We start from the raw sequence: 23,525 nt of genomic DNA on the forward strand, positions 1-23,525 counted from the left end.
TGACATTTAGTGTTGTAGACTGTTATTTAGCTTGCTTCCTGGTAAATTACCCAGAACCCAGGAGCCCCTGCTTCTTTTCCCAATCATGCCACCTACTAGCTGTACGACCACAGCCAAGTCGTTCAACAACTCTGAGCCTCTGTAGCAGGCGTATGATGAGAATAAATAATACCTGCCCCACAGAATTGTTTCATTAAATAAAAACCTGTCTATAAAGTTAATTTATTAACTGTATATTACCAAACACTTACATCTAATTTTTTATCCTTTAAAAGATACAACTTGTCAAATTGTCAATAAATTGAACTCTTCCCATGACTTCCCATTGCCATGGAATAAAACTCAAGCTCCTTACCAGGCATTAGAGTCCATACGATTTCATCCCTGCCTAATTCTCTGACCTCATTTCTTAAGGTCCTCTTGCTCTCTTTCATGCAGATTCTTATCACATTGAAGTCTGTTCCTTAAGCATTCCAATGCTGTTCCCACTTCAGGGCCTTTGTAATTGTTCTCTCTCCTGCCTGTAATGCTTTGCAGTTGGCTCAAAACTTCACCCACACTGGTCCCAGCTGAAATATAATTCAGATTGGTTATCATAGCTAATGTTGTTCCCTGAACCGTTGATAGTCTCTATTACAGTAATCGATTTTATTTTCTTTATGAAATTATCGCTCTTAAGTATGTTTTGCTTATTGTCTATGTTCCCTACCAAAAGGAACATAAAGAATAGAATTTTGGGGACGCCTGGGTGGCTCAGTTGGTTAAGCAGCTGCCTTCGGCTCAGGTCATGATCCCAGTGTCCTGGGATCGAGTCCCACATCGGGCTCCTTGCTCCGCAGGGAGCCTGCTTCTCCCTCTGACTCTGCCTTCCACTCTGTCTGCCTGTGCTCGCTCTCACTCACTCTCTCTCTGATAAATAAATAAAATCTTTAAAAAAAAAAAAAAAGAATAGAATTTTGTCTTAAATATCTCTGTCTCTCTCATCTAAAATGGTGCCTGGCTTGTAAGAGGAGTTTAATAAGTATTTGTAGAAACTATTTACTGCTAAGGAGATTCTTTGTGTTAGATTTTTAAGGAGCTATATTCATGGAAGCAAAATAAATTGGAAACAATAATTTTATATCACAAAGAATATGGTTTTTCAAATATATCTCTAGTTTTTATATACAACATTATATTAGATTCAGGTGCACAACAGAGTGGTTGGACAATTCTGTCAGGCTCCTCCCGAGCAGAGCTCCCATCTGTCCCCACACAGCGCTCTCCCAACACCATTGACTGTATTCCCTGTGCTGTGCCTTTCATCCCCATGACATACTCATTCTTAACTGGAATGAATTGTACCTCGCACTCCCCTTCAGCCGTTTTGCCCATCCCTCCACTCTCTTCCCTCTGTCAGCCATCAGTTTGTTCTCTGTATTTATGAGTCTGTTTCTCTTTTTGTTCATTTATTTATTCGTTTGTTTTATTTTTTAGATTCCACATATACGTAAAATCATAGGGTATTTGTGTTTATCTGTCTGCCGTATTTCACTTATCATTACCATCTAGGTTTATCCATGCTGTCACCAATGACAAGGTCTCCTCTCTTTATATGGCTGAGTAACATACATAATTTTATGTACACACCACCTCTTCTTTATCCATTCATCTATGGACAGACATTTGGATTGCTTCCGTATCTTGGCTATTGTAAATAATGCTGCAATAAGTATAGGGGTATGTATGTCTTTTTATATTAGTGTTTTCATTTCCTTTGAGCAAATAGCCAGTAGGGGAATTCCTGGGTCATATGATATTTTTAATTTTAATTTTTTGAGGGACCACCATACTGTTTTCCACTGTGGCTGCACCAATTTACAGTCCTACAGACAGTATACCAAGGATCACTCTTCTCCACATCCTCCATGGTCCTGGAAGAAAAATAAATTTCAAACTTAATAATTTTATATAACTGTAAAATAACTATGATTTACATAATATTTTCATTTTATTAGAATGATAATTTTATGTAAATTTTATAAGTAGGTTTATGTGCTCGATAATTATATCACAAAGAATCTGGTTCTTCATGCCTATGTATTTTTTAATCAAAAATTAAGTTTGTATTGAATGTTATTTTGTAATCTACTCTTTCATCTGTGACCCTGATGTTTCTCCTACAACTTTTTTAATGGTGACATGTGGATGAACCATATTCTATTTAGCTAATTTCCTGTGGTGCATGTACTAAGGAATGCTGGGTCCTGATAAATATGCCAGATTTCCCTCCAGAAGGGCTGTGCCAATTCACATTCCTACCAACAGTGTAAAAGAGGTACATTTTCCTGAACCCTACCAATACTGAATTTTATCACTCATAGAGCAAAACAAATTTTTTTTTTGCTAATGTGAGAAGTGAGAAACTATCTCTTTGCTTTATTTTGTGTTACTTTATCTGCTTGTAAGTATGAACTGTTTTTCTTTGCTTTTCCATCATGTTGTATTTCTTCCCTTATGAATGTTCTCTTCATTTTTTCATTGGGTCTGTTTGGTTTTGTTGCTGATTTTCTATTGTAGTATATTCATCTTTTATTGATTTTTCAAGAGCTCTTTTTATAGTAAGGTGATTGACCTTTGTCACAAATTGCAAATATTTTCCCAATAACATTGTTTGCTTTTTATTTTGGTTTTGGACCTGAGGTCCTATAAGTCTCTAGTCAGGCTCTAGCTTGGAACCTAAGCCTGCCAGGAGGGAAAGTTCAGCACAAGGAAATCTAAGTCCCAGCAACAGCAGGCCTGGGGTCCTGGATAGTACAAGTTCAGGGCAGGGTGTATGAGATGTTTAAATAATTCAGAGCTAAAGAATCCTAAGATAACCTCTAGAACAACAAGTTACTCTTTACTTACTGATGGACCTATGGAATACCCTTCACTTCTGATCCAATTTTGTTTAAATTTTAAATAGGAACTTGAGGGCGCCTGGGTGGCTCAGTGGTTAAGCCACTGCCTTTGGCTCAGGTCATGATCTCAGGGTCCTGGGATCGAGCCCCGCATCGGGCTCTCTGCTCAGCAGGGAGCCTGCTTCCTCCTCTCTCTCTCTCTGCCTGCCTCTCTGCCTACTTGTGATTTCTCTCTGTCAAATAAATAAATAAAATCTTTAAAAATAAATAAATAAATAAATAAATAGGAACTTGAGAGATACAAAGGAATGAAGCTATAATGATGAAATGATAGGTATTAGAAATCTTTTTAAATGATTTTACATACTTTCTTTCAAAAAGCAGTCTTCCTCTGCCTTTTCAGAAGGCCAGTATGCAATCATGGCTAGACCTATGAAGAAAGATTCTCAGTGAGAAATATTTAGTGTGTATGTGGGTGTGTGTGCAAGGAGGAAGGGGAGTACATCATATTACCTTCCATGTCCAAGTGATCATTTTTGATAAAATGCTTTTTGAGTAAATACATGAGTGGATATCCTCAAAGAGGTGAGGCTGCTTTTCAGTGTGGCATGACAGTTAGAACCCATGACTCATCTTTTGCCAAAGACTTCTGGAAGATGGGCGAACCTTTCCTTGGTCGACTCTAACTCCACTTGGAATGTAAACCTACCCTTCTTGTCCCATACCAGTGGAAAATGCTCCCTGAGTCCTATCATCAACCCTTGAGACTGTTATTAAATATCGCTCCCCTGTCCCACGTTGGGACTTCAATATGGCTGCTGCTCCTCTGGCCTCTCTGCCTAGCAGAGGGCTTATTTACCAAACCTTCCCTCAGCCTATTTCATCAGTAACTTTCTATTCATTTCTGCTGGCTCTGCTTTGTGTCAAAAGTGTCAGAGAAGAAGGAAGATGATGAGTTACAAGGTGGTAGGCAGGAAGAATGTGAAAATAAACAGCTAAGGCCCCAGGAGCAATGACCCCACTGGGTCAGAGTCCAGTTTTCTCCTGCTCCCTGAAGCCCTTGCTGACATCCCACAGAATCCCCTGGTGCCCCGAGGGGGCCTTTCCATGGCCAGAAAACCTTAGGTATCAGCAACATGGAGTCTAGGTGGTGAGGAACCATGGCGTTTTCTAGCTGTATGAAAAGCACAGTGCCTCGTGCTAAATACGGTTCCCTTCATGAAGCACGTGACAAGAATCATCTAAGAGCTTCATAAACATAGTGGGACAAAAATACTGGATATGAACATTTTAATCAGAACATGTGTTTCAACAGAGGTGGAAGTTCCATGTGCCAAATATTCCTACATAAACCCCCCACCCACACTACTCCGTTAACATTACTAGCGCATCCAAATATTGCAGGCTTTTACAGGATTTGCATGTGTGTCTACAAAGCTTTAACAGACCTTCAGAAAGCCAAACTTTGTAATTAGAGCCTACCTTTCCTAAACCACAAGAGTTATTTAAAAAGCAGATATTCCTCACTGCCCGCGTCCCATTCTGACCTCTAAACTCACTATTTCCTATAGACCCAGGTTCATCATCCCTTGTTTATTAGGCATAAATACGTTTCCATCTGTAACCTGTGGTTCACTGGTATTTGCTCCTTTATGATCTGTCACTTGTGTCCTGCGGCTTGAAGGCCTTTTTTTTCCCCCTTAAGGTAAAAGAGCAAAGTTTTGTCTGCACATCTTTCTGTTTTAGCATGCAGGTAGCAAGCAGGATGCCTGGAAGAGATACACAATGACCCACCAGAATCTCTCCATCATGAAACTCTTCAGATCCTAGAGAGCTGGTCCTCATATTGCGTCAGGTAACCATCTTGAAAGTAAAACTAATCTTACTCCCCATCCTAGGAAACACAGTTTAATGTGGCCAAAAGTGACCATACATGTCTTTAATCATTTCAAAGGTATTTTATTGAGAAACTACTGTGTGCTGATCATTAGTTGAGATTTGGAGGAATCTCAGTAGAGATTGAGATGAGTAGAAATGGGCAGGAAAGGAAAAACCCTTTTCTGATGTTAATCCTTCTTTAGACTGGCAAATCCTACCTTTCCAAGTTCTTTAGAATAGGAATAGTCTCACAAGGGGGAAACCCACAAATATTTCCCCAACCAGCCTGTTCAATGTCCTAGATGTCTCATACAACCCTGTCATCTTTAGGGTCTGTCAAGGACAGGGTAAAGAATGAAGCCAAGAGGAAGAAGGGCCTCAGGAACAGGACAGAGCCCCACTCCACCAAAACCTCAACCAGTTCCCAATTTTGACTCGCCTTTCTTCATTTCTCTCACACATTCTTCCCTAATCTTGAGTGTGTTTTCCACCCCACAGCATTTCCAACAATTCCAACTTTCTCCCCAGCTAATAACATCCTTGGTATTTATAAAGTTTGCTGGTAATGCCACCAGTGAAATTAGATTATAACAACATCTATTCAACAAACCAAGAGATCTCTAACCCTATGCAGCCAGACCCTCTCATTGGAAGTCATCTTTGTTATGATGCATTTTTTCATCTCCTCAAGTTTGTAGTATTGTGATTTGAATCATAATAGCCCTGGAATGTGGCATCAGGTCCCATTTTATCTTGTAAATTCCAGAAAACTGAAGACCACAATATATGGTTTTGGTGGTCTCCTTGGAAGACTGGCATGGGTCCTTACATGCTGACTACATGCTATTTGGGGACACTGTCCATGGGAAATTGACTTAGATAAACTTCATTCACACATATCTTGAAACCATGTTGGGTAAAAGTACTTAGATTCATTTGTTAACATATTCAGTATGTGTTGACTGTGGGGTTTTTCTTTGTTATACTCCATACATAAAGAACACTTGTGGATGGAGGGCAATCTGTAGGTGTTAAATGGGAACCAGTCAAAATGGCCTGGTCTCTGCACTCAGGGCACCTGGTCCAGTATGGATGGAGTCTATCGCAGGTGCTGGGACACCATAGTGCCAGGCAGAATGTGTCTGGTGGAATGAGAAGCATGTGACCTGTGGTAAGGAGTTCAGGGCAGGAGAGGCCCCCTTCAGCTGGGGCGAGGAAGCCAGCTCTACAGAGCACAGGCATGTTACCCGGCAGAGTGGAATAGGGAGAGAAGCCACCAGGAGTCCACAGCTGCCTGCTGTCCCATTGGGAATGGAATGGAATGGGATGGAATGGAATGGAATAGAATGGAATGGAATGGAGAAGAAGGGAAAAGAAAGGAGAGGAAGAGAGAAGAAGGAAAAGGAAGGGAGAGAAAGAGAAGGGAGAAGACAGAAGACAGAGAAGGAAGATTATATAGGACTTGTCTAGGATCTGGTACAGAATGAGAAGAGGCAGGGGGCAAAACTCACTCACTTGGCTTTCAATAATAATAATTGTCATAACAATAGCCATTGGTTGAACATTTAATATGTACCAGGCACTTGGCTTTTCACACATTAATTCTAAGGAACCCCCCTCCACACACACACACACACATTGGCCTGGTTTACAGATTAGGACATTGAGGCCCAGCTACTGCATGTCAGAACTGGGGTTTGACTGGGCATGTCTGACCCAAGGCCATGTTTTTCTTCCCTCCATTGTGTTGCCAACTGACTGCTAGAACGGTGATTTCTGAAGGTTTTACAGAGCTGCTATATCTGTTTATTTGCATGGCTAGTCTGTTCATTCTTTTATGCAATCTCCTCAGTATTTTGGTTTCCTCCGTGTTGCTGGGCCGCAAAGTCTGGGTCCTCCAGATTGCCTGGCCAGCGGATCTGAGTGTTGAACAGCTTCCCCCGCACTACCCCTCCCCCCCAACCCCTATGACAAGACAGTGTTTACTTAACTGGAAGTGCTGGATACCACGTGTCCCTGTGCACACTGACAATCCCTGGGGAGTGTCAGTCCACAAAACCTTTCCTTCTTTTCCCAAGCAAGTGTGTGAGGCCTTGAGGTGCCCTGGATTCTGCACTCACTGAACTTCCCACAGTTGATGAGCGCTGGATTGTGGTCGAACATTCTCACTAGTCTAGCCCCTCGGGCTGCTTCAGGCTGTGATTCCTTCATTTGCTGCCCACAGAGCAGACAGCCCGGGCCTGCCGCCAGACATCCTGGGCACTCACCACCCATGCAGGCCCTCTGATGTGGCAGAGGCCCTCAGCACCTGGGGTGCCGTGTTTTCCCCTGGATTGCTTTTCCTCCGCTTCTCAGGCAGCGCCTGGCCTGCTCCATCCCCCAGGCACCTGGAATGTAGCACATCCCATATCACCCACATTGCATAATTCGACTCTGCCCCTGGAGTCGAACCCCTTGAGGGTCGAACTGTTTCTAATTCAGCTGAAAACGGTGGGACCCCCCCCCCCTTCATGCGCGCAGGATTTGGCACTTTGCTACATTCCATACATATTTGCTAGAAAAACAAATACAGAGTGTTCAGTGAGGTAAGGGCAAGCCCTCCAAGGGGACATGCCTGCAGGCTCTTTGGATCTGGGCCACTAGAACTTTGGAGAAAACGCGGGTCTAGGGATAGAACTTTGCAAACACAAATATGAAGAGGATATCTGATCTACTGAAGGAAAAACCAGTGAGAAAAAAAACTGGGCCATCCCAGAGCAGAGCAGAGGGAAAGGCGCACACCAGACATCTCTTTGAGTTTTTCAGTTCAGAAGATATTGAGTAGATTATATCATGAAAACGGCAATGCAAGGTGAGGCTTCCTTTTCCAGCGAAAGAGTGGTTTGTGCTACGCTAAATGCGTTTGCTGGAGATCTAGAAATACAAAATGAATTTGAACCCAGGTCTCTCAGCACTGGGGAGAAGAAATAGTATATATGGAGTTCCTATTTTGTCCTTTACCACTTTTGTCATCATCCCAGCAACTTGGTGAGGTGGTTCGGTCCCAGCTTTTGAGGACATTTAGTCTTGGAGAAATTAAACAATGACCCAGCATCCCTTGAATGGGAAGTCTGGTCTCTCTGACTTCAAAGAGCTCAATCTGCTCCGTTTTCAGCTTTAAGGCAGGCCCTCCCCTTGGCGTCAGACCTTCTGTAGCTTGCTCCTGGAGAAATCCCAGCTCAGTTCAGCCACAGGAAAGAGACCAAACTTCAAAGTCCCCTGGGGATGTTACCTCATCTGCTCTGAGGTCAAATACTTTCTTTTCACTGTCATTCACTTGTGAGTCCATTTTTCCAGCCCCAGCTGACATCTCTATCTACGAACCGGGACCGGGACCTAGACAAGGGGACCGAGGTTGCACCTTCCCCCACTGCCCTGAGATTCCTGGGCTCTGTGAGCCTCCCCTCGGCCCATCCTGCTGCTTATCTTGTGCTCTTAACAAGTGGCCCCTGGACCTTTCCCCATTTTGCTTGCGTCTTGAGACGGAAGCTCTTAAAAAACAAACAACCCAACAGTAATTTGAGGTTATGTTAAAAACCTGTTAGAGGAAACCAACTGCCCTTGATGAGTCATCTTACATAAAAAAGGGAATGAATTTTATGGCATAATGAGCACTCACACGCTAGCTAGGGGATAATGGTGGTAATCAGGCACACCGGCTCAACCCTGCTGCGCCTGGGGAAGGGACTATGGCAGAGAAGCCTGCCGACCCCGCTGCTGGGGAGGAAGGACTGTGCGGCTCCCCTTGCCCTGCTCCTTACTGGCTCAGCACTTTGGACCAGACTGTAACCTCACAGAACTTACAAGATATAGAGGGAGGGCTCTTTGTAAATGTTAACACTTTTTTTTTTTTTTTTACCTTCCCATTGTTGTTTCTATCCCAATCCACAGGGCCTCTCTAGCTTCTCATTGGTGATTTCAGGATATTTGCATGTATTTTGGTAACTGATCTATTTTGGACTTATTTCTACTACCCCATTTTTGTTTTCTATTTGCCCTGCTTCCTTCCTGCCTCTCTCTCTCTTTCTGATTTTAATTAATGGATAATTTTTAATAATTTGTTAGTCTAACTCAGGAGAGCTGTGTCTTTGCAGAGAAAGGATGCAGATTAAAATCAGCAGTGGCCAAAGGCACATGTGTGGAGTCCAGGAGGACCAAGCATGAGCCTCCAGCTGTCTTCTCCCAGAGGATTCATGCACACGGCATTCTGTTCTCCCAGCAACAATGGGTGACACACGCAGAGGCTAACTCTGCTAACTAGGGAAGCTCTCATGAGTCTTGGTGTCCAGGGTTTTTGATGGGGGTAAGTCACTGCGACACTTTTGCTATGTGGGCCTTCGGTGTCATAATCAACAAATCACTGCCAAACCCGATCCTGTGAAGCTTTCGTCTTACGTTTTCTTCTAAGAGTTTTAGATCTTACATTTAGGTCCTTGATCCTTCGTGAGTTAATTTTTGCATAGGGTGTTACGTAAGAGTCCAGCTTCATTCTTTTGCATGGATGGATGGATATCCAATTTTCCCAGCACCATTTGTTGAAAAGACCATCTTTTCCCACATTGAATGGTCTTGACACTCTTGTCAAAAATTATTTGACTGTATATATACACAGGCTTTTTTCTGGGCTCTCTCCGCCTTTAATATTTTATCCCCACTTTTTACCTCTGCAACTTTGGAAACACAATATTCTACTTCTAATTCTTTAGTGGTTCTCCAACTTGATTGTGCACCAGAATCTCCTGTAAGACTTCCCAACACAGACCACTGGACTCCTCATCCCATGATTCTGATTTAGCAGATCTGAGATGGGGCCTGAGAATTTGTATTTCCCTTCAGTCTTTCCTTCCTTCCTTCTTTCCTTTCTCTCCCTCTGTCTTCCTTCTTCCCTCCCTCCCTCCCTACCTTCCTTCCTTTTTTAGAGAGAGAGAGAGAGAGAGAGAGAAAGAGAATCTCAAGCAGGTTCCACACCCAGTGTGGAGTCCAATGCAGGGCTGGATCTCACGACCCTGACATCATGACCTGAGCCGAAATCAAGAGTTGGATGCTTAACCAACTGAGCTATACAGGAGCCCCACAATCTTTTTATGACAAGAAAACTGAAGCACAGAGAGATAAAATGAGTTTCCCATGGTCATAATGCTAATGGCTGTGATTGTTGACATTTGAACCCCGGCACTCGCCTTCCATCCCTTGTTCTGTGCAGTGTCTTCTATGGAAACAATAGATATAATGGTAATTAGAATTGCAACCAGAAAATATGTCAATATTTGTGCCACTTGCCTCACTCAAATTTAGCTAAGGAGACCCAAGGCAAATGAAATCGTATTCTGACTGTTGCTAGATTTAGTTTGCTTTTTCCTACCTGCTTCCTGTCTTCCCAGTAACAGACTAGGAATAAGATGGTGGCCCCATGAAAGTGGGGTCACAGGGATCATGTCACACAGTGGGAAGAAGGTCAGTTTTGCCATCAGCTCGCTGACCTGCTACTCCTGATCAGGGTATCTTGGCAGTGGCAGACCCTGGAGAACACATCCTCAGAGGTCATTTGATGTTGATTTTATGACTTCACTCCCCTGAAATTTCCTAGGAAACGTTGGCTGTCCTATTACCATCACAGCTGAAGGGTCTCTTGGTATTTCTCTATTGTGGCTCATTAACCACAGGGCAGGGCTGGTGAAAGCGAGGTACATCTGGATGGATTATGACTCAAGACCAGTGTTTTATCCTATTTTAGTTTCTATATATTACCAGTTTATTTAGGAATCTAAACTCATTCCTTTAAAACAGAAAATGTTCAAAATTGTTTTCTAATAATTTTGTCCAATCAGTCTTGTCAAACTTTACCAACAAGTAGCTCATGCAATATTCATACTTTTGTCAAATTTTGTAATTCTTAGGTATTCTTGAATTAGAACAGTATTTTGATATTTAAGGCTCATTCACTCCTGTTCATTTCCAAACTTCTACCTCAAAAATCATTCCAAGCTTTCCCTGCCTCATCTACCTAATACCAAGTAGACCTGCCTTGGTTCATGGGGCTTATGAGGTTAAATGTGGTTTGTACAAGTGGGATTGAAAGCAGGTTTGATTCCCCTGACAAGATCAGATTTGATTTAGTAGGCAACATTCCAGACCACATGGCTCTGTAAGTTATGCTAGCTTCTCCTCACCCGCCCTTCTCCCTGTCCCTGTCCATACCAAAGATGCTCCATCTCATACCTCTTGATCCTGGGATTACCCTTTCCTTCAGGTTAACTGTCTTTGATCCAGTATCAGCAATGTGACCCAAGCCTAGTTCTTTTCACTGGAGTCTGTTGGACCTCTTAGAAACATGCACATCTTTGTCTAGGCAGATGGTGAGTGTGGCTGTTCCACTGCAGAGACCTCTCTCCATCTTGCCATCATCCTGAAGTTTCTCTTCCTCTTGCTCAACTAAGAGGGGCAGAGTAGAACCTCTACTAGATATGCTGATGTTCAACCAGGGAATAAAATACAACTCTCCCCTCTTGCAGTCTTCCCAAACCTTTAGAGCTGATTCTCTCTTGGGGCCTTACCGTTGGTTTTAGAGAATGGAAGGAAATAACTTCTCATAAACACTGTATTAGTGAAAAACCTGAGGACTACTTTACCTCTTAAATTTTTTCTTATGGTCACTGGGTTTAGGGTGGGGTGGGAAAATAGGATTGGCTCTGAACTGGTGCCTTTCATAGGCTCTGGGGTGAAGAGATAACCCCAACTGTTGGCAACTCTCTCAGTGTGGGGTACTTAATGCCTCTGGTTAATTCTAGGACACTGGAAAAATTTCACTTGATGTTCTGTTATATATAATGGCATGTCTTAATAGTTTTGAGCAGAATTTATCCAAATTATTTTTCAGCAATAAAAGCCCAACTTACTAAGATCTGTGTGCTTAGTATGAGGTCCAACATCCATTTTTCCTATCCTCTTTGCTAGCAGAACCATGATTTTGTTCATGAAGAAATCCTCTTCTCTCTCCTGTCTCTCTCTCCCATTATTTTTCTGGATCATTAAAGAGTGAGACACAAACATGGTGTTTCATCATTCCTAAATATTTCAGTGCATATTGTCTCAACTCAAGGAATTTTCTTATAAAACCACAGGACAATTATCTAAACCATCAAACTAACATTGATTAAAATATTATTCTCTAATCTATAAACCATATAAATATTTTGTCAGTTAATCCAATAATATATGTTTCAGAAAAAGAAAAACCAAGACATTTAATTGTCACATTCTTTAGTCTCCTTTTAATCTACAACTGCTCCTGAGTCTGACCTTATATTTCATGACATCAATCTTTTTTAGGCGTATAGGCCAATGGGTTTATAGACTGTCCCCAGTTTGAGTTTGGCTGGTGTTTTCTGGAGATCAGATTCAAGAATTCACTTTAAGAATGACCTGTTGATTATGCCCATTGGGCAGAGAATTCAATTTCTTTTTATTTTTTTAAGATTTATTTATTTTTGAGAAGAAGAGAGAGAGAGAGCAGTGGGGAGGACAGACAGAGAGGGAAAGAGAGAGACTCTCAAGTGGCCTCCCCATTGAGCAAGAAGCCCAATGTGGAGCTTGATCCCTTGACACTGAGATCATGAACTGAGCTGAAATCAAGAGTCAGATGCTTAACTGACCGAGGCACAGAGGGGTCCCAAGAATCTGCCTTTCTAATAAAGTCTCCAAATGTTGCTGAAGACACTCTTGTAGGGACCACAGTTTAAGAACCACTGTTTCAGAAAAGATTTGTTAACTTTGGGGTAAAAGCTACTTTCAGTTTCTGATAAAAAAAAAAAATGATCATCTCCTTCCCCAAACTATAATAGTACCTATAAAATTTTACATTCAATCTTCAGGATCGACACTCCTTCTACCCAGGCTAATTCATGTATGCTCTGGGTATTCCTAAGGATCTTTAGAGGCTGGTTGTATTACTTGGGGAAACTCAAGTATTAAAATGCAGGATTTTCCATTTTAGGATGCTACAGTAAACTGAGAGTGCATATTCAGTTCTTTCATTCATTGCTTTAGCCAGAAAATATTTCCCAAGCTCTTAACAGGTCCCAAGCATTGTGTGAGACAATGAGAATAAAATCCCAACCTCCACAGAGGTTACATAAGGCAACCTCCACAGAGGTCACACATGTGACTTGGACCTATAGGCAATTGTACCCTTCATGATAAGTACAATCTCAAGGAAAGGAACAGGTTAAATGGCAGAATCATAAAGCCTTCTACCCCAGACCCTGCCAAGTCAAAGAGGCAACCCCACCCATTTTTAAGTCAAGGCCTATAGTCCCATTTCCAAGTGTGTGCTTATTTCAATCCTTGTTCTGTGACATGGGTGACTGGTGTTTCCATGTGAAATTCTTCTGTGTTTGGTCCTGGTGCTGTGAGGTCAAACGAATGAAGCTCTTAAACAAGAGGGTCGTGGAAAGTTTCAGAGAGAAAGTGGTGTTAAAACTACAATCTCAGTGAAGAACAAGACTTACTTATGCCAAGGAACATAGGAATGGGGTAAATGTGTTCCAAATACTGAGCATGGTATATCAGAAAGCCTAATGCTAAAATTCAGGTTGAAGCATTTGGACTTTTTTTCCTTATTTAAAAAAGAAAGAAAAGAAAAAGAAAGAAAGAAAGAAAGAAAAAAAGAAAGAAAGAAAGAGAAAGGAATGTGAGCTACTGAAAGATTTTAAGGGGAGCAGGAAGAGCTGGCATCAGGGACAGACGGGGCCAGTGCAGTTGCATACTTGGATGGTTGGAGTTTAATGATCCTGTAGTCACTATATTAAAATTCTTAAGAATTCTCTCTTTGAATGTGTCTTTTGTAGGTGAAGTTGAATGGGACAGTGGAGCATGTCAGGAACTTGGAGCCTCTGCTCATACATGGTCCCAACTCTTGATACTTTATTACTTCCTAGAATATATGCTCAGCCACCTATTTCCTATGCCCTGGTGCCTGGCCCTGTCTAACTCTCTCTCCTGACTCTTGCCATACTATGGCTTCTGCCCTCCACCCAGGGAAAGGGAAGCAGGAGGAGTCCCATGCTCTGCTATTACCTTCCATTCTTGGGAGGGGTCCAGGTGCACACATGTGGAAGGTTCATGGCATCTTGGGGCAGAGCAAGGCAGTGGGCATCCCCACCCCAAATTGGCAGCCCCATGGCACACCCAGTGGGCAACCCAAGCAACACAGGGTACCAAGTACATCCCAGTGTGAAGGTTGCAGCCCCTTGGGAGGTCACCATTGGCCATGGGTTGGGAGAGCGGACCCTGTGAAGAAAGGAGATTAATTTCCTTGTCCCAAGCTAGGTCCCCATATTTCCCTGGTCCTGGCAAGAGCTTTTAATTTCCTAAAGATGAACACAGCTGTGATGTCAATGATGTGAACATAGGTAGCAGTGGGAGTGAGATGGGAGAACAGGAGGGGAGTTAGGACATTTATGAATGTGAGTGACCACACTCTGAAGGAAGTGTCAGAGAAGAGGTAGAGGGCTGGATGAACTTGACAGAGCTGGCTGAAAACCAGAGGATTTGGAGATGAAGGAGTCAGATGATTGCACATTTCCAACCTGAGCAATGAGGAAATAGTGCTATAATTCTCTATTACAAGGAAGAAACATAAAAGGTTATGAGTATGGGGAAGGGGACATCCCAGGGAAGGTGGGAGTTCGGTTTTGGACACGAGTGTCTGCATTTTCCATGAACATGCAGGTAAAGATGGCCAGCTGCCATTTGGGTGTGCGACTCCCAGAGCCTGGATCTGGAAATCCAGCATATAGAAGAAACTGAAGGATATGCATAATGTCTTCTTGAGAAGAAGCTTTCTCTAGGGTTTATCAAAAGGAGATGGCTGTTCTTTCCTCTTCTCAAGGGGACACTGTTCATTCCCAACCCTTCCTTTTACTGTGGGCCCAGGAGAAGAGGTAAATGCATGAGAATGTTCTTATCTTCCTCTTGTCATTTCAGGCCGCCATCCTCTACCTCCCTATGCAGAGGTTAATGCCCCACAGGGGAACCAACCCCCAATCCTACCTGTTGTCATCTCCCTTCCCATTCACTTTCACACTCATGATTGATAGTTTGGGTTCTGAGCTCTCAGCATGCCCTCCACCCCTGTGTTCTTGTAAATGATTCAATTAATCCTCCAGCCTTGTAATTTCTTGATTATTCATTATTTCAAAGACCTTCATGATCACAGTACTTGAGCTACCACACCCAGGAGCAGCTCACCATAACCCTGAACAACTGTGCCACAGAACACATGGACCTCCTGATCTTTCCCCTACACCCTCTAATCCTTCCATTGGTCTCACTCTCTTGTTCCCAATATACCTCTGCCTTGACTGAAGTGAAACTGCACCCTAATGTCTACTCTATTTTCTGAAAACCATTGGCTTCTTTTTATTTCCTTTTCTCTCCAGCCTATACCATGTGACTGACATACCATTTCAATCCCTCTCTCACTCATTACATCAGACCTTCTCCCTTGGCTCTCTGCTTCACCCACCCTGTTCACCTCCAGTCTACCCATTTAAGTTGCTGGTGAGCAGAGTGTTCAGTGTGCCTTCTTCACTTAGCTACCGAGCACTGCTAAATACATATCCCACTACAGCCCTTGACATATGGCTTCAACTTAGCTGAATCCCACTGAGTCCAGCTAACATTCTACATGTCTACATGTCCGCTCCTCTTGTTCTCATTAGTGGCAAGATGAGGGAGTCCTTAGTGTTGCTCACTTATAATGCTGCAGGTGAGCCTGGGGTGCTTGAGAACGGATGTGAGAGAGAGAGAACCCCATGAACTCAATCTGAGCAGAGCAGAGAGATCTAGGGATGGGCCGGGAGGAGGAGCTGAGAGAGTGAAGGCTAGAGAGGAGCTCAGAGATCCAGTTAGATGTCCCACCCAGGAGTCCAGACTTTATCCAGAAAGTTATCAGAGCCACCTCGTGACGTTCAGCTGAAGAGTTACATGATTAGATTTGTGTTGTTAAAAGATGCCTCCATTTCAGGGGTACCTGGGTGGCTCAGTGAGTTAAGCCTCTGCCTTTGGCTCAGGTCATGATCTCAGGGTCCTGGGATCAAGCCCCACATCCGGCTTTCTGCTCAACGGGGAGTCTGCCCCCCCCCCGCCACCGCCACCTTTCTCTCTGCCTACTTGTGTGTGTGTGTGTGTGTGTGTGTGTGTATGAGTGTGTGTGTGTGTGTTAAATAAATAAATAAAATATCTTAAAAAAAAAAAAAAAAGCCTCAGTTTCATATGAAAGTTGAGTCACCAGGCTTGAAAAGACTGGATGAAGGTGAGAGGTGATGTGCAGAATGGGGGAGGTGTCAAGAGATCCTAAGGAACTAGAGTCAACAGGACTTAGTCACTGCCCAATCTATGACGGGAAGAAGCCAGGAGTCAGATGAAGACCATTCAGTTTCAGTGGGGCTCTTCGCCATGACAGGGGTGAATGAGTTCAGCATCGGGAGGAATAAGCTCAGTTTGGGGGAAGATCCTAGCTTCACTTTCTTATCAGCTGTTCCTCAGTTGACTGCATATGACTTTTATCTCAACCACTGAACATGCTGTTAGTAAGGTTCCCAGTAATTGTTGACAAGCCCAATGACGAGCCCAAGCCTGTATTTTACTTCTCAGAGGCATCGAATATTATGGATCACTCTGATACTAGACAAACCCACCTGGGTGTCTGGCACCACAACAAAATTATCAGTCACACCCCCACCCAACTCATCATCTGCCTCCTTGAACCCTCTGTTGTCTTGTATTCCCCTTGGGACGGTGCACCCTCTCAGGCACTCCCTTCCAGCCAGAGCTCTGCAAGTCCCTCTTGTTCACCTTCCTTGTCTCACAGGCTATAAAATTCATTTCCCCACATATGTCTTCAGTCTGAACATGCTCTTCCTTCACGAAGCCCCAGTCTTGGTTCAGGCTCTCATCACTTCTCACCGGATTCCTTCACGTGTCACTTCCCTGGTCTCCCTTGTCCCTTTCTCCTTTCCTTGTCTTCCACCCTGTGACCTGAGTTATTTTTTTCAGAGGAGACTCTGATTCTGTCCTATCTCTGGTTAAATTCTTTCAATGATCTTTGTAATTTTCAAGACCAAAGTCGAAAGCCTTAGCGCACAGGTCTCTTTCTGACTTGACTCTTCTTACCTCTTCAGCATCATCTCCTGACACTTCCCCAGAGAATGTTCTCCCACCTCCTCATGCATTTCTCACCTCTAGGGGAAAAGAGAGCTGTTCCTGTTCTCCTGGCTTGGAAGTGCTTCCCTCATTTCTTCATCTAGAACTTAAATCCTAGTTAACACTTATTTGTCCTTCCAAATGTGACTCATTTCAACAACCCAAAAGTCTTCTCTGAGTCCTTATTCTGAATTCAGTGTCTCTCTTCTGGACCTCTGTATCACTGAGGTAGTCCTCTGTCATACAGCTTACCACAATGCTGTGTAATAGTCACTTACCTCTCTGCTTTTCTCTTAAACTAGATTTTGCCCCTCCCCCCCATTGAGTATAGTGTCTGGCATATAATAGATATTCCATAATCAACTGTGTAGCAGGGCTGCTAATTCATGCATGGTATCCTTTGATGCGTAGACAAAAAAATAGTGACTTTGGTCTTTAAATAACCTTATCATTTTCTCATGCTACTGGGAAATTTTTAATTAAATGTCTCATCTCGTGTAAAGCTTAATCTATCTGGTAATTGACATTTTTCTTCAGGTAGCATTTGCTTCTCTTATATAATTGTTCATTCTCTCACACAGGAGGCCTCATTCCCCCTGCTCCTTTCCCCAAGATGGTACCCGATGTTTGGGGAAGAGACATCTAGCTTATTTGTCCTGTGGTAGTGAAGAAAGAGAGGTTCCCTGAACTTCTGCAGGCCCTAAGGTCCATACTCTGTGCTATCTGCTGGCCTTTGGTGTAAAGACCCTCTCTGCCTGATTGTCGCTTGCCCAGCTTATCCTGAGTCTGTGGCTGGTGAGTTTATAATCTGCCTTTCTGCCATGGGGAGAAATCATAGGCCTTCAGCTGGCTCCACCTCCCCTTATTTCTAACGGATTGCGAAATGAGATTTCACTTCATCCCCCACAGGACAAAATCAAGTATTGCATTTTTCAAGACTCAGTTATTAAGTTTTCTGTCAATGCTCCCCCATGCTGCGTTCTCACTCAGAGTCTCTCCTAAGTTCTCACCATGGGAAACATTTTGTCCAGGCTTACCTTCTGTGGATTTGGACTATCGAAACAGTATTAATGTGAGATATGCCCTCCCCCAGAAACATTGCTCTGCTGTCCCTAATTGAGCATCCGTGATAGAAAATCAGCCCACCAATAGTGTGTGTGATAGCATGCCCCCAGTGGTGTTTCACCTACACAGGAAACACCAAAAACTTCCTGTTCCCAGGGGAAAGGATTTCTCCTAACATTCCCAATAAAAGCTAGTAAACAGAGGTGTGACTCATTTCATTGAGTCCTCTGAAGAAAGAGTCAATGAGTAAAGACTCTTTTATGAGTCATTTGGTTATACTATTCGACAAGAGCCATCTCAAAGCAGTCACCACAGAGGCAATCTGAGAGATGTGTCAAACATTTCCTCTTCCTCCACAACACGTGTTAGAGGAAGTCTATGCCCTGGGTATACACGACGCTGTGGTTAAATATTTGCTGCTGGGCCCACACTGCATCTTCAGCTTTGGGTTCCTTTTCTCACTGTGGGTCCAGAATCACCTCAACAAGGGCTCCAAGCAGAACTGGAACTCAATGCCAGCAAGTTGGAAGAAGGAGACCAGGATGTTGGAAATGTGGAGAACTGAGGAATACAACAAAAAACCAAAGGGACAGTAGGTGAAGTGAGGTGAAGTGAAGGGGATTGTTGGGAACATCATTTATTCTTTGACTCTTTCTTGTCCCTCCAAGTAAGACCAGATAATCAATCACCTCGCACCCACCTCCCACGGGCCCACTTCTTCACACTTTGTGACCCTTGCCTTCGTACTTGACAATGAAAATCCAATTAAAATAAAAATCCTTAGGATGCCTGGGTGGCTCATTTGGTTAAGTGTCTGCCTTCAGCTCAAGTCATGATCCCAGGGTCCTGGGATCGAGTCCTGCATCGGGCTCCCTGTTCAGTGTGGAGCCTGCTTCTCCCCCTGCTTGTGCATAAGCTCTCTCACTCACTCACTCTCTCTCTTTCTTTGAAAAATAAATAAATAAAATCTTAAGAAAATAAAATAAAATAAAATTTGGCACCAAAAAGAGGAAGACTTGGAGGTACAAGTTTAAAAGTTTAAAAGATCCGTATGGACGTGGCCCTAGAGGTAATCTTGGAATAGGCTTTAGATTTGTATCCTGATATTGAATAGGCCATATCTAGAAGTATCAAAATGCAGGATGTAACAAGTAAAGAAAGCAGAGGTGGGGTGGGGGTGGAGGGAGAGTCAGACAGACAGACAGACAGAGGTGTTACTCAAGATAGGAGGAGAATGCACTGGGACAAGGAGAACTGAGTCAGAGCCCAGAAAAGAAGCAGAAGCAGAGCTCAGGGTGTACAGTAGAGAACAGAATGTGTCCAGTGTCTTTCAAAGCTATTTGTGTATCCATGTGGGTACAGGGCTGACTTGATGGGCAGGCAAACTACCTTTCCCAGAGCCCTGCACTCAGAAGGACCCACACTTGGGTTAATGCTGTGCGGTCACCCTCTTGAAATGATTAATCCTTTGTGAACAAGGGGCTTGTCACTTTCACTTCACCCTGGACCCCACAAATAACCCAGTCAGTCCTGGGTGAAGGAGGAGAGGGCTCTGTCTGCGCATGCCGGAGCAAAGAGCCCTTGACTCATGACAGACCGATGTCCCTGGTTCGTCCAGTGAGTCAGGAAAGGGGGTTTCCTCAGCTGTTGGCTTTCAAGCAATTGCAAAGGCCCTCATATACATTCAGTTAGCAAACAAGAGGCTTAAGAAAGATGCGTCTTCTGTTTTGTATGATATCAAAAGCCTTCTGGCAATAAAGATGATAGAAGCTGTCTTTCATCTAGATTTGAATGTGCTCATTTCTAAGAATTCCCAATAAGTGCATCCTTTGAAGAAAAATCCTCCAAAGAAATATCAGTAAGGTTGCTTTTAGTGTTTGGCTTTATATACTTGATAAATGAATATAAAAGTATATATACTTATGCTCTACTTATTTTTCTGTGCTTTTGGTTATTAAATGTTGGCATTTTTATGGTACGACCTCTTTTTCCAAGAATTTATTCTCTATAACATTACAAGCATAAGATGGAGATAAAAGCATTGTTCAAGGTAACGTGAAATTTCAATAAGTGATATTAGTATTTTCATACTATAGGTGTAGAAAATAGGTGTAAAAACACCCAGAAAGACCCACTAATTTTTTGTATCTTCAGTGTCTCACACACATATGTACAAGCACATACGCAAACATGCACACACATGCAGACACATAACCACATATGCAAAAACACATGCAAATGCACACACAAACATGCATGCAAACACACACAACCACACACACTAATATACACAGGCAAACAGACACACACACACACACATTTCTATCAACCTAAACCAAATAGGCATATTTCATTTTTCTTCCAAAGCAATCTAGTTAAACAAGGGTGCCCATATTTTCACCATACAGAAAAAAAAAAAAAAACAGTGTATCTGTCTTGTTCATTTCGGTATCTCTGTTGCCCAGCAGAGTGTTAAATCAGTACTGTTTTTGCTGAATACATGAATGGAAACATCTGACTGAAAATGTCGTAGGTTTTTCCGCAGTTCCAATGCCAAACATTGGCATGGTTTCGAAGGATCACTTACCATCGTGTACTATTGAAATAGTGTTGGTATGCCTAGGGGTACATAGAGGACTATCCTACACGCACTCACCAACAAGAGAAGTGCTATCTGAGAGACAGATGGGCAGGGAGGGTGTTAGGAAAAAATTGGAAAGAAGAAAGTTTTTCCTTTGGTATCTTCAGCCTCATCTTTTTGCTTCATTTTTCCTTTAATCCACCTTCCCCTCTTAACAGCCTCCACTGCTTGGGGCCCCTGCTCTTATCTCCTTCTTTGCCAGTGACTCCTATAAATGGAGTATCTGATAAACTCATTCATACTAAAATATAAATGGCTACTACCATTTTTTCAATGAGCTTTCTGAATGAGTGTATTTATATTTTAATAGACGATAAAGGGATGAGTTACAACCTGGGGTACCTCCAGAATTAAGGGATGCCATAAAAATGTAAGGAGCTGGGGAAGGGGCTATAAGTTAAGTAGAATTAATCCTGTTTAACAACAACAACAAGAATTTTTCCTTTTGAAATAGAGTAACTGCCCAAGTTGGGGCATTCTCATAGAACTCCCATACTTTGCCTCCTATTTATGTGCCCCAAAGGAGCTCAATGTACATTGAGAGAGAAATAGAAAAAGAGAGGCAGAAAGAAAGAGAAGCAAGAAATATAAGAATCTGAGCCCACTGATCCAAATGAAAAATCATGTCTGAATGTCAAATCCTCAGTGGGGGCTCTGCTCTCTTCTTGGAGGAGTAAGCAGCCAGTCTCAAGTGAGTCAAGGCAGGACAAGCCCTCTTGGCTGGCTGACCACAGGGCAGGACTCTCTTCTGCCAGGCTCAGGCCATTTTGCCCCACCTTGGTCTGCTCGGAGAGCCAGATCTACATTTTCAATTAGTCTTTGTCTTGTCCTTTATCTTCAGAGTCTGAACTGCCAAGACAAATCATCCTCTTGGTTTTGAAGGTAATTGCCTGGTCCAACTGGCCATCAGCCAGCTACACAACGTTTATGGAACCCCCTTCTACCCAGGGTCCCAGGACAGGGTCCGTGAGGTACGCAAAGATAAAGGAAAGGAGCTCGCAGTTCAGCTAGGAAATGAAGATCTAAGCACTTTAAAGGTAACCAATAAAGAACAACAGAATCAGGGGACTCCAGCCTCTGGTGAGAAAGAGATCCCATCACCATTTTTAGAACAGGATACAAAGTAATTGCTTCAGGGCTTATGCAAAACCAGGTTAAAGAGAAAAGAATCCAGAATTCCATTCATCCCCAACTTTGATTTTGCAAGTCACTTCAGGATGGGCCACAGTTTGCTTTCAAATTACCCAGACAAGTAAATCACTTTAATGCACAATACAACATATATGCACATTGTGTGTGTGTGTGTGTGTGTGTGTGTGTGTGTGTGTGTGTCTGTGTCTGTGTCTGTGTTTATGTATGTATAAACCCATAAGAAATACCTCTTTACCTTCATCGAGAATTTTTTTTGCTGGGGCACCTGGGTGGCTCAGTTGTTAAGCATCTGCCTTTGGCTCAGGTCAGGATCCCAGGGTTCTGGGATCGAGCCCCACATCAGGCTCCCTGCTCAGTCACAGGCCTGCTTCTCCTGCTCCCACTCCTCCTGCTCTCGCTATTTCTCTTTCACTGCATAATTGTTGATTTTGTCACCCATACTTTTATCTACATTTCTCTTGAATATATATACATACACATACACACATGCCTAGTGCAGAGCAATTATTTTTCAATAGGGACAATGATCCTTTTTTTTTAATTATTTTATGTTTTACTCCTTTTTCACCGAGAGGGGAACCATCTCCCCTTAACAAAATGTAGCACTGTAGTAAAACCACTCACCGCAACACCTATGAAGAGTTGAAGTGACATCTCCCTATATCCTGCTTCTGTTTCTATCCCTCCACCCTCTCTCCCCTTGTGTCCTATCTGTCTCTCCCCATCTCATATGGATGTCTGTTCTTTAGATCCTTTAACTGGGATGGGAACAAGAAGAAGGAGAAGATGTGCATGAAGAGGGGAGGAGGGGGAGCTTGGGGGAGAGAGAGGACTTGGAAAGCTGCCCCCTAATTCTGGCTTTGTGACTTGGTGTTGGAACTTGCTGGCAGCCTCCACATCAGCTGTAGGGCTCATTTCACCCTTTATTTTCTCAAGGTCATCAGCTGTCCCAGGGGCATCCAGCGAGCATCGAATGGGAGTTTCAGTTCGACGAGGGAGTTACGTGCAGATGAAGTTGAAGTGTATCAGTCAGAGGTATTTGGCAACACATAGTGTCGTGAGCAAAACCCCTGCGTCCCGCCAGGAGGTCGCAAGGTGTAAAGAAGAGATAGAGAGATGGATATGATGTAACTCACTTGATCTTTATTGGGACGAGGTCCGCACCACTATCATGGCCCGGTCACGGTCTGCTGACGTTGTCAAGGAGACTTCGCCTCACAATCTAGACAGAGAGGTCACCGCAGTCACTGCATTTCCTGTAAGCTAGCTTGTGACAACAGTCAACAGAGGGGGGATAAGCCCTTCCCTCTTCGGTTATTGTTGGACCAACAGGCACTGAGGGTTTCAACCTCCGTGTTCAGTAAAGCCAAACAACAGGAGCAGCCGGGCGATGGACGCTCTCCCTTACGTCCTTTTGGACAGTCACTCCATTGTCAAGGAACTGTGAAATGGGGACAACGAACAAGCTCTCTGGTCCCCAGGTGTGTTCCCTACAGTGCAAGGGTTGCAATACTTTGCACCTGTCCTCCCTTGGAGTTCTCACGAACTTATCCTCACGGTCAGTGGCACGTGAGTTTGTTCTGTTGGAAACCAAAAGGTGGGGCTGCGTCCTGGGGGATGTGAGCTTGAGAGCCCTGGGTGGGAAACAATGCCTGTCTTGGGAT

At 43.3% G+C, this 23,525-nt stretch overlaps 1 long non-coding RNA gene across 2 annotated transcripts in view; it reads right to left on the bottom strand.

Moving 5' to 3' along the window:
* Nucleotides 1-1,438: 1,438 nt before the first annotated feature.
* Nucleotides 1,439-23,525, bottom strand: part of LOC131813996 (uncharacterized) — a 51,921-nt gene continuing 29,834 nt past the window's right edge. For both annotated transcript variants that reach the window (XR_009347079.1, XR_009347080.1), the window contains exons 2-3: nucleotides 3,250-3,312; nucleotides 1,439-1,913 (exon numbers count right to left, since the gene is read on the bottom strand). This is a non-coding gene — a long non-coding RNA (uncharacterized LOC131813996). The remainder of the gene's footprint in view (nucleotides 1,914-3,249; nucleotides 3,313-23,525) is intronic.

This window comes from Mustela lutreola, chromosome 13 (assembly GCF_030435805.1).
Source record: "Mustela lutreola isolate mMusLut2 chromosome 13, mMusLut2.pri, whole genome shotgun sequence".
Taxonomy (NCBI): domain Eukaryota; kingdom Metazoa; phylum Chordata; class Mammalia; order Carnivora; family Mustelidae; genus Mustela; species Mustela lutreola.